The sequence below is a fragment of the Staurois parvus genome, unplaced genomic scaffold (assembly GCF_062004578.1).
Source record: "Staurois parvus isolate SC_StPar_1 unplaced genomic scaffold, SC_StPar_1.0 ptg000327l, whole genome shotgun sequence".
Classification (NCBI taxonomy): Eukaryota; Metazoa; Chordata; class Amphibia; order Anura; family Ranidae; genus Staurois; species Staurois parvus.
In genome coordinates, this window is record NW_028318123.1 from 1,274,482 (window position 1) to 1,292,436 (window position 17,955).

Below are 17,955 nucleotides of genomic sequence, written 5' to 3' on the forward strand. Positions count from 1 at the left end.
CAGTGCTGCCAGTCAGTGCCACCCATCAATGCCCATCAGTGCCACCTATCAGTGACCATCAGTGCCCATCATTGTTGCATATCAGTGCAGCATGATCAGTGCCACCTCATCAGTGCTAGCTCATCAGTGCTGCCTATCAGTACTTCCTATCCATGCCACTTCATCATTGCTGCCTATCAGTGCCCATCAGTGCTGCCTATCAGTGCAGCCTCATAAACTCACATCAGTGAAGGAGAAAAATTACCTGTTTGCAACATTTTTATAATAGAATCAAAGAAAAGCTCTTTTTTTTTTAAATGTTTTACTCTTTTTTGTTTATAGCACAAAAAATAAAACACCCAGCGGTAATTAAATACCACCAAAAGAAAGCTCTATTTGTGTGAAAAAAATAATAAAAATTTCATATGGGTACAGTATTGCATGACCACGCAATTGTCATTCAAAGTGAGACAGCGCTGAAAGCTGAAAATTGACCTTGCCAGGAAGGGGGTATAAGTGCCTGGTAGGCAAGTTGTTAAAATTGTGTTTGAGGGACATTAAAAATGTGCCGTTGAAGCACAATTTTACCATCCCCAACCACTCCATTATGCTGCAAAAGGTACTGCCACCGTAGTACAGCAGTGGGGGGTTTTATACAACACCCCAACACTATTGCCATACTAGGGTAACAGTGCCTTTGCAGCATAATAGGGAGTGGTTGGGGGATGGTAAAAGTGTGGCTCAGACACACATTTAACTCAAACACAAGAATAAATAGTAAATAACAGGAAGAATCTCATTGTGCTTATGTGATCATCATCATTATCATGATGATGATCACACGGTACAGAAGGTCTTGTATATCTGACTGTATATAGCGTATGGCTGTATTTTCTGTACCTCAGAAAACATAAATTGTGAGGTTGACTGTGCACCAGGTTGCCATTGCTGCTTGTGCCCTTAGTCACCTCTCTGTTGAATCACCTCCCACAGCTGGGCTAAAGCCTCACCTTTTGCCCTCCACACTGGAGGAAGGGATAATCACTCTGCCAGTGAAAGAATCACTCCACCAGTGAAAGAATCACTCCACCAATGAAAGGCTGTGAGCAACCAAAGCCGGCTGCCACTGATCAGCATTGCAGCATGACTGTGCTGCCCTATCAGTGGCTCTGGCTGCACCCTAGGCGGTAGTGCGCCCCAGTCGGCTGCCTAGTTTGCCTAATGGTAGGCCCTGCCCTGGTTCTAAGCATACAATACACCTAGTTCAGCACACAATTATTATTTTTACAGCATGAAAGGAGTACTTCACTCTCCATCTCTAAGGGAATACTCATACTCAGAAGCTCCATGGGAACAGCAGAGTACAAATGCAGACCTGGTTTGGAAATTTTTGACAAGCAGAGTTCTAGTTAGAGATTCCTAGTTGGATAGGTAACAGGCAAGTATAAAACTGAGGAAGGGGTACTACTATATATGTGCAGTCACAGTTTACAGCTACTTGATATTAACTGGTGTACTAGTATTCTGGAATCATAAACCAAATAAAAATAGTAGTGGAGTAAAAGCGTTCCTCTGAGATCTAATTGCATTTGCTGTAGATGAAGCTGCTGCTGCTGCTGCTTCAATTCAACCAAAAATATCTCATAGTTAAGGAGAAGGTTTGTGATGAATCTGTGGTCCTGCAGAATTTATGTGGTGGAGGAATGGACGGCGCTCAGACCAGCCTAAGGAGTCCAGTGTGTAGGATGGCCTCAGCCGTCACTCTGGTCACGCCCTCTAGAGACAATGTCAACCAATAAAGTCTTGCACTCCTTATGGGCTCCAAGGTATAGCCAATGACATACTGACAACAGTTTGGAATCCACAGGGAGCATGCACCCTAGGGTGACAATATTGCTACTGCATTTGGTGCTATTCAGGAAGCATTGCCACCATAGGATCAAAATTATGTAAACCATAGGATTACTAGGTAAAAAATACAAAGACTAAAGAAATAAGACTCAAACAAAGACATCAATGGACCCCAATAAGCTACCAATTTAATCAATTTTAATTTTAGATTTATTTACTCCTTAACTGTTAAAACATGTTGTGATTGAAGGTACCTCTAGTGTCCATGATTCATATTTTTTTATTCTTTTGTCTAACTTCATTATAACATGTTGGATTTTTGTCCTCACCAATTTGTTATTTTCTTGCTGAATACAATTTTAGCCATTCTGATTCTCAGCTTACATCTTAACTAGTTATTATCTCAGAATAACAATTTCTTAGGTTCGGGATTTGCACAATAGAATGTATTAGGCCCAGCATAAAAGTATGCATTTTTGTGGCAATTAAATGCATTTAAAACTAAATTTCACATGAGCCGAAGAAAATAATTATACATACACAAGGCTTTACAAACAGTTTTGTAATTGTACACTTTGGACCAGACTTGTGTACTACAATTGAAGATCCCTCAATGATTTCCAAGCAATTAAGATTCACTAAGACTGATTTACTACCATAGTTGAGAATGTTCTCTCCAAACGTGTGAATATTCACTTCACTTATTCAATCATGGGAAAAGTATCTTTGCATGAATAATTATTCAAAGTGAAATAGAATGTAACATGTAACATTTTCATGCTTTTTGCTGACATCACTCTGCAAGAGGTACCACTATTGTAACTGGTCACTTGCCTGATGAAGGGGCCCTGCATGGCTCTGAAATTTTGCTGTTGTTTATATTAAGTGACCACTAAATAAAGATTTGGACCCTTATGATGATTTCTTGATGTGTTAGTAACATCCTTCCTCTTGTACTGTTGTAATCTGGAACCCAGTAGCTCTGCCTTACTCTTAGGTAATTCCAAACCCCTGACCAGGTCTTTTAGTTCACTCTGTGAAATTAGATGTGGTTCAGGAGGAGCATACAGTTTGGTAAAGTTTGGGTCCGCTGACATCGACATTCCTGAATCAGCTGCATCCTGCTCATTGTCTTTATCATCATCTGAGTCTAGAGAGTAGGATTCTGGTGGATCTGATCTGGAATTGGCAAGTCCTCACCATGGGATGCTGAACGCAGTGTGGATGGAATGTTTGTATATTCCACGTTCCACTTTTTCTTTCTTGAGGTCACTTTTGCAGTTGGGGGAACCATGCAAAACTAGCAGTCGCTACTATGATTAGTGGGTTCCCCCTACACCATTGGGACTTCTTCTTGTTTAGCCAATGACGCAGATAAGTTGCACATGTAATGCAACAATAATGTGGGGTCCAACTCCTGATCCCCTATTTTGCATCCAAAGTACAGGTGGTATGCCTTTTTTACCACTGCTGTCATACTGCACTTTTGAGATGCAAATGTAACCTCACCACAAATGTAGCAGAAGTTATCTGCATTGTTTACACAGTTTCAAGGCATCTTGGCTTCTGAGGGAAAATATCACGCAAATCTTCCTTGGAAATATTAGGCAATGACACTTTCACAATCCACCAGATGTAACTGTAACAACTGTATGATGCATAGATCTGACCAAGACAAATGCACCTTTCAATAAAAGAACAATAATTTTATCTCGGAGGTTGATCATTTCCCAAAATTTGTAGAGCAGTGTAATTAAAGGGAATATTTATAAAATTAACCTCTCTAGTCCCTTTGACATATGTTCATTATGTACTTACAGCATTATAGGTATCATGTCTAAAGCTGGCCAAAGATGGATCAAATCTCAACTGGTTTAGCAGGGATCAGGCGAGATTGGATCTATCTATAGGCAGGCTGATTGTACTGAAGTCTATCCATTGATTCAGTACAACCAGCCTGTCCAATGTGATTACTGCCAGCAGCTTTAGCCACCAGCAGTAATTATTGTGGTATGCAGGCAAGGATGGCTCCCAGACAGCAGAACACAATAGCACTGTGGGAGGGATTCCCCCACCAACACTGACTGTGTGGATGGGGGAATCAAACAACCCATGACTGCATCATCTATGGCTTGCCCAAGACAATTGAAGATAATCTGGGGCATTTAATCTATAGGTTTATGCAAACATTTAAGCAAAATGGTGTGCTTAAGTGAGATAAGCAAATCTTTGAAAATCTGCGATCAACTTTATCAGGATTGCTAAAAGCATACGTTTTTATTTAGTGACACATTCAAGTTCCCTTATAATGCTATTTATCTAGCTATCTACAGAATCTATTTTTTTTTTTTAAACAAATAAAATATTGAATGTGTCGCGCTCCTGAAAAGGGGTGTATAGTGATGTATGATATATACTTATGTGTAAAATAAATTAAATAAATAAATCTAAATAAATGAGTGAATATTATCTCATAGTGATATAATATAAATGAAATTAACACACTCCCAGTTAACTTAATTATAAATATCTAAACGTTATGTATTTGATAATGTGAAAAGATATAATATGATATGCCACAAATCAAATGAGCAAAGAAAAACCTCCTTGCATGATAATGTACATGTGCAAAAAAAGGTGTGCATGTGCAAAAATGCAAATATTGCCCAAAACAATAATATAAAAAAATATATATGTGATAAAGTGCAATGACCAATTAGATATGGAAAAATAAATAATAATAAAACTGTACAATTAATATATTATAATCACTCCACTTGTGCAACCTAAAGTGGTGATTAGAACTGTATACTGTTAATCCTTAGCTTAGATGGAAAACGTCCCAATCTGTGCAGATATATAGAAAGTCTATTGCTGTTGAGGTAGACTGTGGTGTTGCTTTCCTTCCACTAGATGGCCTCCTAGTTCCTTCTGAGTTATGAGGGCTGGATGGATATAGATATCTCCCCTCATGCTGTTTGGGGTCTATCTCCTATCTCCTCTTCCTCCCCTTTACTCCTCCGATTTAGGCCATGTAAAAGAAAAGTTCCCACATAGTGCTTATATCCTTTATAAAAAGATTTTAATTCATCTCCAGACAAATGCAAACTCACATTTCCACAGAGCAATACAGGCGTTTTTTTAAAAAGTGTGCCCTCGCACTAAGACAGTACTCGCCGTTCCGCTGATAGTGGCGTCGTGACGTCAGAGCCCCTCCCCTACGCGTTACGCCACAGGGTCACGTGGCTTCCTCAGGGGGATGTGATAAGACGCCATGACGCTTCTGCCCTTATATAGGCCATTCCAGCGCCATTTTCTCGAAGTCCGCACAGAGGCGGCCATTTCTATGGGGCCAAATAATTACTTATATTCATGCGTTGTATACATACATGGAACACATTGCTTATGTTATATTGGCAAGATTAGTTAACAACCTTTTACTCTGACTTACTGTCACTAGTACTGTGATCGGGCTGGGCACCATCAAATACAATAATTATAAACACAAACCTATACTTGGACATATTAATAGTTGTGGTACTTGTAGTGCCACCATTAGAAATATAAAAAAACTTTTTTTAAAAATTATATAAAATAATATTAATACAAGAAAAAACTTATTTTATTTATTACAAGGAGAGAAATTAAAATAATGTAAATAATTATGTGTAAGTATTTTTATAAATAAAGATAAATGTAAAAATAAATATAAAATTAAAATAATAATAAATCTAAATAAATAAATAAAAGATAATGAGAATAAAAATAAAAATAAATATAAATAAAAATAAAAATAATAATAATAAAAATAAAAATAAAAAAATAAATAAAATAAAAATAATAAAAAAAATAAAAATGAAAATGATAATAATAATGAAAAAAATATAAATATAAATATAAATTTATTTTTATATTTATATTTTTATTTTTTTATTTTTATATTTATATTTATATTTTTTTCATTATTATTATCATTTTCATTTTTATTTTTTTTATTATTTTTATTTTATTTATTTTTTTATTTTTATTTTTATTATTATTATTTTTATTTTTATTTATATTTATTTTTATTTTTATTCACATTTATTTTTATTTTTATTTTTATTCTCATTATCTTTTATTTATTTATTTAGATTTATTATTATTTTAATTTTATATTTATTTTTACATTTATCTTTATTTATAAAAATACTTACACATAATTATTTACATTATTTTAATTTCTCTCCTTGTAATAAATAAAATAAGTTTTTTCTTGTATTAATATTATTTTATATAATTTTTAAAAAAAGTTTTTTTATATTTCTAATGGTGGCACTACAAGTACCACAACTATTAATATGTCCAAGTATAGGTTTGTGTTTATAATTATTGTATTTGATGGTGCCCAGCCCGATCACAGTACTAGTGACAGTAAGTCAGAGTAAAAGGTTGTTAACTAATCTTGCCAATATAACATAAGCAATGTGTTCCATGTATGTATACAACGCATGAATATAAGTAATTATTTGGCCCCATAGAAATGGCCGCCTCTGTGCGGACTTCGAGAAAATGGCGCTGGAATGGCCTATATAAGGGCAGAAGCGTCATGGCGTCTTATCACATCCCCCTGAGGAAGCCACGTGACCCTGTGGCGTAACGCGTAGGGGAGGGGCTCTGACGTCACGACGCCACTATCAGCGGAACGGCGAGTACTGTCTTAGTGCGAGGGCACACTTTTTAAAAAAACGCCTGTATTGCTCTGTGGAAATGTGAGTTTGCATTTGTCTGGAGATGAATTAAAATCTTTTTATAAAGGATATAAGCACTATGTGGGAACTTTTCTTTTACATGGCCTAAATCGGAGGAGTAAAGGGGAGGAAGAGGAGATAGGAGATAGACCCCAAACAGCATGAGGGGAGATATCTATATCCATCCAGCCCTCATAACTCAGAAGGAACTAGGAGGCCATCTAGTGGAAGGAAAGCAACACCACAGTCTACCTCAACAGCAATAGACTTTCTATATATCTGCACAGATTGGGACGTTTTCCATCTAAGCTAAGGATTAACAGTATACAGTTCTAATCACCACTTTAGGTTGCACAAGTGGAGTGATTATAATATATTAATTGTACAGTTTTATTATTATTTATTTTTCCATATCTAATTGGTCATTGCACTTTATCACATATATATTTTTTTATATTATTGTTTTGGGCAATATTTGCATTTTTGCACATGCACACCTTTTTTTGCACATGTACATTATCATGCAAGGAGGTTTTTCTTTGCTCATTTGATTTGTGGCATATCATATTATATCTTTTCACATTATCAAATACATAACTTTTAGATATTTATAATTAAGTTAACTGGGAGTGTGTTAATTTCATTTATATTATATCACTATGAGATAATATTCACTCATTTATTTAGATTTATTTATTTAATTTATTTTACACATAAGTATATATCATACATCACTATACACCCCTTTTCAGGAGCGCAACACATTCAATATTTTATTTGTTTATTTTCACACAGCATTGTGAGTATGTGTTTCATGTGTTGACGCACCGTCACATTTAAAGGAGTTAATTTATTATAAGAACCTTGTGCCACCATAGTAGCTCACAAGTATACACTCCTATAATATTTTTTTTTTTTGCTAGGTAGTTTTATCTGGCATGCCCACGGCTATATGACTGCAGGAATTTGTATTTGAATCTCTTTATTAATATTTTACTTAGATACTCTTTAGATTCAAAAGAAATTATGGGAATGATTCCTCTAAAAGAAAAGTAAACCAAGGCATCAACCAGCTACTGTCTGCACCATTATTATCCATTCCTGTCAAGCAGGCTGTTTACATAAAATATATCAAGATCAAGGCAATTAGGTGAAAAATACACACAATAAACATTTCAGGGTTGCATGTAGAAACAAAACTTTCGATGAAATGCTTATAACTTGATATACCTAAAACATACAATAAGTCTACTATTCCACCATCAACTACAATTCATGTTTCCTGATAGATAATCAAACTCAACATAAATGGACCGTGCTTAGGAACTGAATAAATCGCAATTATTAAACTGTTTAACTGAAATGGCTTAACACTGTTATTAAACTGTTCAATTTAATAGTAATAGTAAGGAATGTAAAAAATGAATAAGGAAATATGAAGGAAAAATACAGTATGAAGGAGAAAAAATATGAAAAGCCTAAAAAGTGTCAATAGTGGCAGTGTTAGTGTTAACCGTAGTTCTGTATTAAGGTGTTTAGGGTATGATGATAAAAGAATTCCACTAGATAATGTGCAAGGCTAGAGGTTGATCATGAAAACATCACAGTTCAATATACCTAGTTATGATAGCAATAAATTTCACCTCCTTATTACCCCATCTAAAATCTACAGTTCAGATGAGAGATTCCTTTCAGCACCAGAAATTCTCTGCAGCGAGACTCAACATTGGGTCTAGATGAGCTAGTGCTTGTACATTAAACCTGGAAAAAAACAGAGGAGAATAAAATTATTTTCTTTTTTTCTGCAGTAAACAAATGTAGGTAAAATACAAAATATATTAATTGTAATACTTTAATTTACAGTTCATGTGAAAAGCAATACATTGGATGCACACAAATAACAAGCATTTCATAACAGTCAAATAGGGAAGGCAGTCTTCTTTTAAATTGAGAAAAGTAAGAGGGAAGCTAGAGGGAATATAATATTATTCATAATATGGTAGAAATTAAATAGATTTTTCAAAAGGAATCATTGGCTCCTAAAGGTTTTGATAATGAGGTAGAAATGCTTGCTTTTTAATACAAATCTTTATTTTTAATTTATAACTAGGGACAAGGTCCAGTTTTGCCACAGAGTTTGTGGTTTCAGTGAATTTATGGTAAAATTCACCAAATCAAATTTTAAAGGATCCATAATGCCCTACCTGACCTTTCAAATGTGACCATGAAAGAAAGAATGACCAATAATGGGGACTTTATTGTATGTTATCCTCTTCACCACAAAATAATGGGTTCCCACTAGCTATTTGTCTGTAAGTGTTGGAGTACTTTAGAGAGAGCTCAGAGTTTTTGTAGGGGGCATTAGCTGCTATAGGGTGTTATACTGTGTTTTGCAGATTGCTGAGAGATCGTCCTGCTGGAGATCTCCAAAACCTGCAACAGTGCTTCTCCCTGGGAGCGTCAGCAGGACTCCTACATTACCCGGATCAACCCCAGTCATGCCGCAGGTGCGGACAGCCGGGGCACGAGGGTAAGGATTGCCAAGTGCTTTCATGTAGGTTCTGCCGGTCTGCAGGTCACGAGACCAAGGATTGCCCGAGGTCCAGAACCTGCAACCTCTGTGGACGGTCAGAGCACGTCTACAGGGACTGCCCAGAGAGAAGCAGGATGTATGCTGGGGCCCTGAGCAAGGGCCCTGCTGCCAAACCAGCGCCACAGAAGCCTCAGAAGGACCCAGGTAAGAGGAACCCCCCACCCCTACCCCTCCGGTGTCGGAGGCCGCCCCCCCCGGACCCTGGTCCCCCTGCCCCTGGCCCCCCTGCCCCCCCCCGCCCCTGGCCCTCCTGCCCCCCCGCCCCTGGCCCTCCTGCCCCCCTGCTCCTTGCCCCCCTGCCCTACCCGCTCCTTGCCCCCCTGCCCAACCCCTCCCGGGCCCGGTTCCACCCCCCCCTGACCTGTCCTCACAGGAGGATTTCCCGCCCCTTCCCCCTGCCACCCCCGTCAGCAGCTCTGCAGCGGGGAACAGGAAGCGGAAGAAGGAGCAGGCCAGCCCAGCGGCGGAGGACCCCTCCTCCTCCACCAAACGGCCTGCCGTCCTCCAGAATGTCGCAGGTCCCGACCCCGTGGGGGAGGACCTCGACACGCTGGAGGAACAGGAGGTGGAAGAAGAGATGGCTCTGACCCGGTCGGAGCCAGATCTCTCTACCAACTTCGATGAGGTCCTCAATGAGGTCCTCAACCAGATCGGTCTGAGCCAGGACATTGGTCAGGCTGCAGAGGTCACAGAGGTCGCCCCCCCTCTCCAGGGGAGGTAAGCACAGCCCCTGCCAACTAACCCCTTCATCTCTTTCCCATGATGGCTGAGATCTCTATCTTTTCCATTAATGTGAGGAGCATCAAGGACGCGTCTAGGAGGCAGACTGTGCTGACCTTTCTTTCCACACAGCAGAGTGATGTCTACATGCTTCAGGAGTGCGCCCTTCCCCCTCTGAGGAGGTACACTCATTTGTCCTCCCAGTGGACCCACGGTCCCTCCGACTGGTCTGGGGGTGGCGATTGCAAGTCCGCAGGGGTAGCAGTTCTTATCAGGGGAGGACGTTTCACTGTTGACTCCATCCATGAGCTCGTCTGTGGCCGCCTTTTGGTCATAGACGGCTCGTGGGCGGGGGAGCCCGTTAGGCTCATCAACGTGTACACCTCCCCGGAGAAGAACGCGCGGCTGGAGCTTTTCCAAACCCTGCGGACGCAACTCGTCACAACGAGAACAGTAGTAATCGGCGGTGATTTTAACTGTCCGATAGAGGAGGATGGGCGCAGCTCCAGCATGTACGCTAAACTCGACGCCACCTCGAAGCTGCTCCGGGAGGTGATTGCGGAGGCTTCCCTGCGGGACGCAGTGGGATCCGTGGGGCGCGGTTCCGTGAACTACTCATGGAGCCGCCCCGATGGATCGGTGCGCTCCAGGATTGCCATGGTGCTCACCTCTAGGGCAGTCAGGCACCGTGGGTTCTCCATGGTTCCCTGCTTTTTCTCTGACCACAGGGCCATTCACTTTCAAGGTGACCTGGGAGAGGGCTTTGCCCCAGGCCCGGGCTCCTGGAAGCTGAATTGCACCCTGCTGGACGATGAGGAACTGCTAGAGGAGCTCAGGGAAACCTACGGTGCCTGGCGAGAGGAGAAGTCTTTCTTTCCCAAGGTAAGCGACTGGTGGGAGTTCGTGAAAGTCAAGCTGATCAGCTTCTTTCAGGCCAGGGGACACCAGCAAGTGTGTGCCAGGAGGAGGGAACTCAGGAGGCTGCAGCGTCAGCTGCAGTCCCTGCAGGACCTTCATCACTGTGGCTGGGACGTGAGGCAAGACCTGGAGGACACCAAGAAGAGCTTGAAAAAGCACTTTGAGGAAGAATCCAGGCACATTGTCTTCCGTGCCAAGGTGGAGCATCTAGAGAAAGGTGAGAAGTGTAACTCTTTCTTTTTCAGGAAACTCCACTCAGGACACACACCCCTGTCGGAGCTGCGCGACAAGACCGGAACACTCCAGAAGGGGAAGGAGGCCGTGATGGAAGTGGTCAGCGACTACTACTCCAACCTCTACTCCCCCAAAGAAACAAACACAGAAGCGGCCGACAGATTCTTGTCAGGTATCTCTAACGCTATTGATCCTGCAGGTTTGTCGGCCACCAACGCCCCCTTGACGTTGGAGGAGCTGCACTCTGCCGCTAAATCCTTTAGGCGGGGCAGGACCCCGGGCTGCGACGGTCTCCCAGCAGAGCTCTATGTAGCGCTGTGGGACCTCGTGGGCCCGGACCTGCTCGAGCTGTACGAGGAGATGGTGGTGGAGGGCAGGATGCCTCCTTCGTTGAGGGAGGGGATGATCACGATCCTGTACAAGCGTAAGGGGGAGAGATGTGACTTGAAAAATTGGCGTCCCATATCTCTCCTGAACGTGGACTACAAGATCCTCGCCAAAGTCATGGCGAACAGGCTGAAGGCTGTCATCGGACAGATCATCCATCCCGGATCAGACTTGCGGCATTCCTGGCCGCAGGATTGCGGACAGCCTAGCGCTTGTCCGGGACACGGTCCAATACATCAAGGACCGCTGTGTGCACGCGGCCCTGGTCAGTCTTGATCAGGAAAAAGCCTTTGACCGTGTCTCCCATGGGTTTATGTGCAGAGCCCTGCGCAGGTTTGGTCTCGGGAAAATGTTTTGTTCGTATGTGGATATTGTGTATAACGAGATTTGAAGTTCCGTGCAGGTGAACGGCTGGAAAACTGACCCCTTCCCGGTCCTCTCCGGGGTCAGACAAGGCTGCCCTCTTTCACCTCTGCTTTTTGTTTGCTGTATAGAGCTCTTCGCCGAATGCATCAGACGGAATCCAGAGATCGGGGGAATCACCGCACCGGGACCAGACAGACGGGAAGTGAAGTGCTCGCTCTACATGGACGACGTGACGGTGTTCTGTGCCAACCAGCGCTCCATCGACCTGCTCGTCCAGACCTGCGAGGACTTCGGCCAAGCTTCGGGGGCAAAGGTCAACTGCGGGAAGTCGGAAGTCATGCTCTTCGGAAAGTGGTTCCTGCCTTCTTCTGCATCCATGCCCTTTGGCATCAAGACAGACTTCATGAAAATTTTGGGAGTTTGGTTTGGTGCCGAGGGCGCAGCCCTGAAGTCTTGGGAGGAGAGACTGGCTAAAATGCGGCAGAAATTTGGACTTTGGAGCCTCAGAGACTTCACCATCGAAGGGAAGACACTGGTACTCCGCAGCGAGATTCTCCCTGTGTTGCAGTACCTCGCCCAGGCCTGGCCCCCACGGGTCAACACCTGTAAGGCCATCACCAGGGCGGTGTTTCACTTCTGGGGCTCCAAGATGGACAGAGTGAAGCGGGCAGTCATGTTCAAGGAACCCCTCAAGGGCGGTAAGGGCGTGCCCGACATCGCCACCCAACTGAGGGTGTTCTTTGCTTGCAACTGCATCCGCAGAACTTTGCCCAAACGGATTATGGACTCTGGCGGGAACGCAATGTCTCGCTTCTTCCTGCTGCCTCTCTGGAGGTCCCTCGGATGGGACACTTGGGACAGTTCCATCCCCTACAACTGGGACACCCCTTGGTACTAATTGGATACCTTCAAGTTCATCAAGGAGCAGGGGCTACAGGGAGTCAAGCCTGACTTGTGGAAACCAAAGACCATTTACAAGCTGATCAGAGCAAGCGACATTTTGGAGTCGGATCCAGGCCTGCCTTCAGACACCTGCAAGGTGGTCTGGAGGAATGTTTCTTCCAACATTCTCACCAACAGGCACAAAGACCTGGCATGGATGGCAATCCAAGGGGGGTTGCCTCTCAGGACATTTATGCATGCCAGGAACCTGAGCAGATACAGACACTGCCCCTTCTGCATCATCCATGAGGAAACGTCTCACCACGTTTTCTGGGAGTGCTCATTTGCTCAGGCCCTGTTGGGGGCCCTGGAACCTGAACTCAAGAACTTTGTACCACAGACAGCCATCACTCACTTTGGGGTGTTGAATGGACTATTCTGTGGGACTTTTTCTCTGGAGGACATTGACGGCGCCTGGCGGGTGCTGTGTTGTTTTAAGGACGCTTTATGGTGCGCCAGAAAGCGCCTCATCCACCAGCGGGAGAGGATGTCCATTGAGGACTGCCGCAGACTGATCCTCAGTCTGCTCAGAGACTATTCCTTGATGGACTTTAAGGAGGAAGAGGACGTCTGAAGATTTCCCCTTCCCCCTACTCCCCCTTGCGTGTCTTTGTCCCTTCAATAAAGCTTCGGGCCTGTGTTTTCCCCCTTTTTTCCCCCTCCCCCCCACACACCCGATGCTTATTGTAGATTGTAAACTCCGGCTTTCGTTTTCGTTTTTGCATGACTTAGTATTGTGTATCAGGATGCTATGGTTTCGGGGTAAGCGGCGTTATGCATGACCTGTTGGTCTGGGGATTCATCCTCCAAGCACATCACGTCAGGCATTACATTACATTATTATTACATTACATTGAGTTTATATAGCGCCAAAGGGTTTGCTCAGCGCTGTACAATAGAGGGGGGGACAATACATGAAACATTACAGCAGCTACGAACAGCACACGAGGGGTAAGAGGGCCCTACTCTTTCGAGCGTACAATCTGGGAGGGAGGGGGTAGTGGTACAGGAGGAAGTGGCTGTGGGGGATGGAGTGGTAGGAGGAATGAAGGAGAGCAGCAGTTAGGTGAGGGTGGGGTAGGCTTCCCTGAAGAGGTGGGTTTTCAGGGAGCGCCTGAAGGTGAGGAGGGAAGGTGACAGTCTGATGGATTGGGGTAGTGAGTTCCAGAGGATGGGGGAGGACCTGGAGAAGTCTTGCAGACGTGCGTGTGAGGAGGAGACCAGGGAGCAAGATAGAAGGAGGTCCTGTGAAGAGCGAAGGGTACGGGTAGGGTGGTACTTGGGAATCAGGTCGGTGAGGTAGTTAGGGGCAGTGTTGTGAATGGCTTTGTAGGTCAGAGTGAGTAGTTTGAATTTGATGCGTTGGGCGATAGGGAGCCAGTGGAGGGAGAGGCAGAGGGGGGTGGCAGAGGTGGAGCGGCTGGTGAGGTGGATGAGTCTGGCAGCTGAGTTCAGGATGGTCTGAAGCGGGGAGAGTTTGCACTGGGGTTGGCCGGTGAGGAGGGAGTTGCAGTAGTCAAGGCGTGAGATAATCAGGGAGTGCACAAGTAGTTTAGCGGTGTCTGGGGTAAGGAAGGTGCGTATTTTGGCGATATTGCGGAGGTGGAGCCTGCATGTGTTTGTCAGTGATTTGACATGAGGTTGGAAGGAGAGGTTAGAGTCCAGAATGACCCCAAGGACTTTGGCTTGCGGGGCGGGATTGATGGTGGTGATGTTAGTAGTGATGGATAGGATGGGGGGGGGGGGGCGCGGGCAGGAGGGAAGACGAGAAGCTCGGTTTTGGAGAGGTTGAGTTTGAGGAAATGGAGCGACATCCAGTCAGAGATGTCGTTTAGGAGGTGAGTGATGCGGGCGGAGAAAGTGGAGGTGAGGTGAGGGGTGGAGAGGTAAATTTGAGTGTCATCAGCATAGAGATGGTAGTTGAAGCCGTGGGAGTGTATGAGTTTGCCAAGGGAGGAGGTGTAGATGGAGAAGAGAAGGGGTCCAAGGACAGAGCCCTGGGGGACCCCAACAGAGAGGGGGAGGGAAGGGGAGGTGGCACCATTGTAGGAAACGCTGAAGGAGCGTCGGGATAGGTAAGAGGAGAACCAGGAGAGAGCGGTGTCTCTGATGCCAAGGGAGAATAGTTTATTAAGGAGGAGGGGGTGGTCAACTGTGTCGAAGGCCGCGGAGAGGTCCAGGAGGAGGAGGACAGAGTAGTCGCCTTTGGCTTTGGCGGTAAGTAGGTCGTTGGTGATTTTGAGGAGGGCGGTTTCGGTGGAGTGTAGGGGACGGAAGCCGGACTGTAGTGGATCAAGGAGGTTGTTGTCAGTTAGGTGGGCGCTTAGGCGGTTGTAGACTAAGCGCTCCAGGAGTTTGGAAGTGAGTGGCAGCAGGGAGATGGGTCTGAGGTTGTTTGGGTCAGAGGGGTCCAGGGAGGGCTTTTTGAGTATGGGGGTGATGTGCGCATGCTTTAGGGGGGAGGGGAATACGCCGGTAGAGAGGGAGAGATTGAAGATGTGGGTGAGGGAGCAGATGAGGGAAGAGGGGGGTGACTGGAGGAGTCGAGAGGGGATAGGGTCTAGGGGGCAGGTAGTGAGGCGGGCTTCAGAGAAGACCCTGGTGACTTCCTCAGTGGTAGCGGGGCTGAAGGAGTGCAGAGCTGGTGGGGTTACGGTAAGCGGGGTCTTGGGTGTGGAGGGGGGCAGTGCGGTTGCGAGGTCAGAGGAGGGAAGAGATGAGGGGGAGATAGGGGGGGGGAGGCTAGGTGGGGAGGTAGATTGCGAGTTGACTATGTCCTGACGGATAGCATCAATTTTATTGTGGAAATGAGTGGCTATCTCGTGGGCGGTGAGTGAGGTACTGAGTGGAGGAGGGGGGGGAGAGAGCAGGGAGTTGAAGGTGGAGAAGAGTCGGCGAGGGCAGGAGGAGAGGGTGTTAATCAGGTTTACGAAGTAAGCCTGCTTGGCGGCGTGGAGGGAGGAGGTGTAAGTGAGGAAGGCAGATTTGTAGAGGGAGAATGAACGGGGGGACCTGGTTTTGCGCCATAGTCTCTCCAGCGCACGACTGCGACGTTTGAGGCATTTAGTGTGGTCGTTCTGCCATGGTTGGAGCGGTTTGGGTTTGATGTAGCGTGTGGTTAGGGGTGCCAGAGAGTCTAGGGTAGCTGATAGTGAGTCGTTGTACGTGTTAGTGGCTAGGTCAGGACAAGACAGTGGAAGGATGCTGTCGTGTAGGCGGTCGGCAGCTGAGTGGAGGGGGGCCGGGTTCAGGTTGCGAAGGTTGCGGCTGGTGATGGTTTGGCGCTCTGGGGGGGGGAGTTAGGGGAAGGGGAGATGGAGAACGTGAGGAGGTGGTGGTCGGAGAGAGGGAAGGGGGTGTTAGAGAACTGGTTGAGGGTACAGAGGTGGGAGAAGACGAGGTCCAGGGTGTTCCCAATGATGTGGGTGGAGGATTGAGTGTGCTGTGTGAGCGCGAAGGAGGAGGTTAGGTGGAGGAATTGGGAAGTAGCCGGGCTGTTGTCATTGATGGGGATATTGAAGTCCCCGAGGATGATGGTTGGTAGCTCAGAGGAGAGGAAGAAGGGAAGCCAGGCAGCGAAGTCATCCAGGAAGCGGGGTATGGATCCGGGAGGCCTGTAGATCACTGCGATCCTTAGGGGGGTGGGTGAGAAGAGCCGGATGCAGTGAGCCTCGAAGGAGGAGAAAGTTAGGGAGGGAGGGTTAGGGAGGACCTGGAAGGTGCTCAGCGGTGATAGGAGCAGGCCGACCCCACCACCTTTGTGACCGCTCAGTCTTGGTGAATGGGACCAGACGAGACCTCCATAGGAGAGTGCCGCAGGGGAGGTGGAGTCAGTGGCCTGTACCCAGGTTTCGGTGATGGCTAGGAGGTTAAGGGAGCGGGAGATAAAGAGGTCATGGATGGCAGTAAGTTTGTTGCAGACCGAGCGGGCGTTCAGGAGTGCAACCGAGAGAGGGGGGATGGATGCGGGGAGAAGGGGCACAGATATGAGGTTGAGGGGGTTACGGCAGCTGGCGGGAGCAGGGGGGTCCCTAGAGGAGGGGTGAGGTGGCGAGGGGCCAGGGTTCGGGGAGATGTCCCCAGCAGATAGGAAAAGGAGAAGGGTGAGGAAGGTGGCATGGGAATGGGAAGTGTAGGAGCGTGTGGGTCTGATAGTGGTGGCACGTGGGTCGACGGGGGAGTGGAGTAGTAGGAGGAGGTGGTGAGTGCCGTAGTGGGGAGAGGGGAGTAGTGAAGGGGCAATGTAGAGCTGTTTTGGGGGGGTAGGCGGGTAGAGGGCATCATACCGCTGAGCGAATGTATTTATTTCTGAATGTATTTATCGTATGCTTGGAACTGTATTGCAATGTGGTGCGCTGCGTCGCAGTACAGGGTGAGATGTACCCCGATTACAAGTATCATGTTGTTTTTGATGCTTCTGTAATAAAAGTATCTTTTCAATCAAAAAAATGGCACTAATCCGCTTCTCGGCCTTTTGGCTAAGATCAAGTGTAGTATCGACCTTGCCTTTAGGGGTGTCCCTGCTTCCAGCTAGGACGTTGAGAAACACTTGTATCTATCCCAGCCATTTGGTCTGTGTGGGGTACCCTCTACTCGGCCTGGTAGGATCGTCGATTCAATTCGGCTTCATCTGCTTGCTGCTATTGGGTTTGAGGCTTAGCCCCCACACAGAACGAGTTTGTGATCTTCCCCCCTCCCCACTCTGCGTTACTACCTCCGGGCAGTAGACGCCAAATAGCCTTTTCAAAGGCTAAGCGAGAGTGAAGACGCCGAGGAAGAAGGAGAAGGAATCCGCTCAAGACCTTTGGAAGCCCTCCTGAGCAAACTCCTCGGCGACAAGATGGGGAAGAAAAAACAAACCGCCAAGAAGCCGCTGACCGCCGCCCCTGCCAATACCCCGGGAGAAGCCCCCTCCACCTCCACCTCAGAACGCTCTGGCCCTGCAGAAGGACTCCCCTCCCTGGAGCCCTGGATGAAGCAGACAGTCGTGCTGCGGCTGAAGGAAGTGGAAGGCAGAGTCCCGGAGATGACCCCGGAAGTCTTCGGCAAGAAAATGATCCTCGATCAGGGATTCAGCAAGGCAGAGACCCTGTCGGTGCAGTCCTTTGTGAGAGGTATCTTCTATATAACCTTTGTATCGCTACAGGTTTGCAGAAGATACTGGGAGATGGTGAAGACCTCTGGGCCCGATTCCCCTTTCCGCAACTTTGTTGCGAACTCTCCCATTCAAAGGGA

General features: G+C 45.9%; 1 pseudogene; it reads left to right on the forward strand.

Annotated features, from left to right (window-relative positions):
- The first annotated feature begins 11,816 nt into the window (after positions 1 to 11,816).
- On the forward strand, positions 11,817 to 13,483 carry LOC149457292 (uncharacterized; annotated as a pseudogene).
- Positions 13,484 to 17,955: the final 4,472 nt, after the last annotated feature.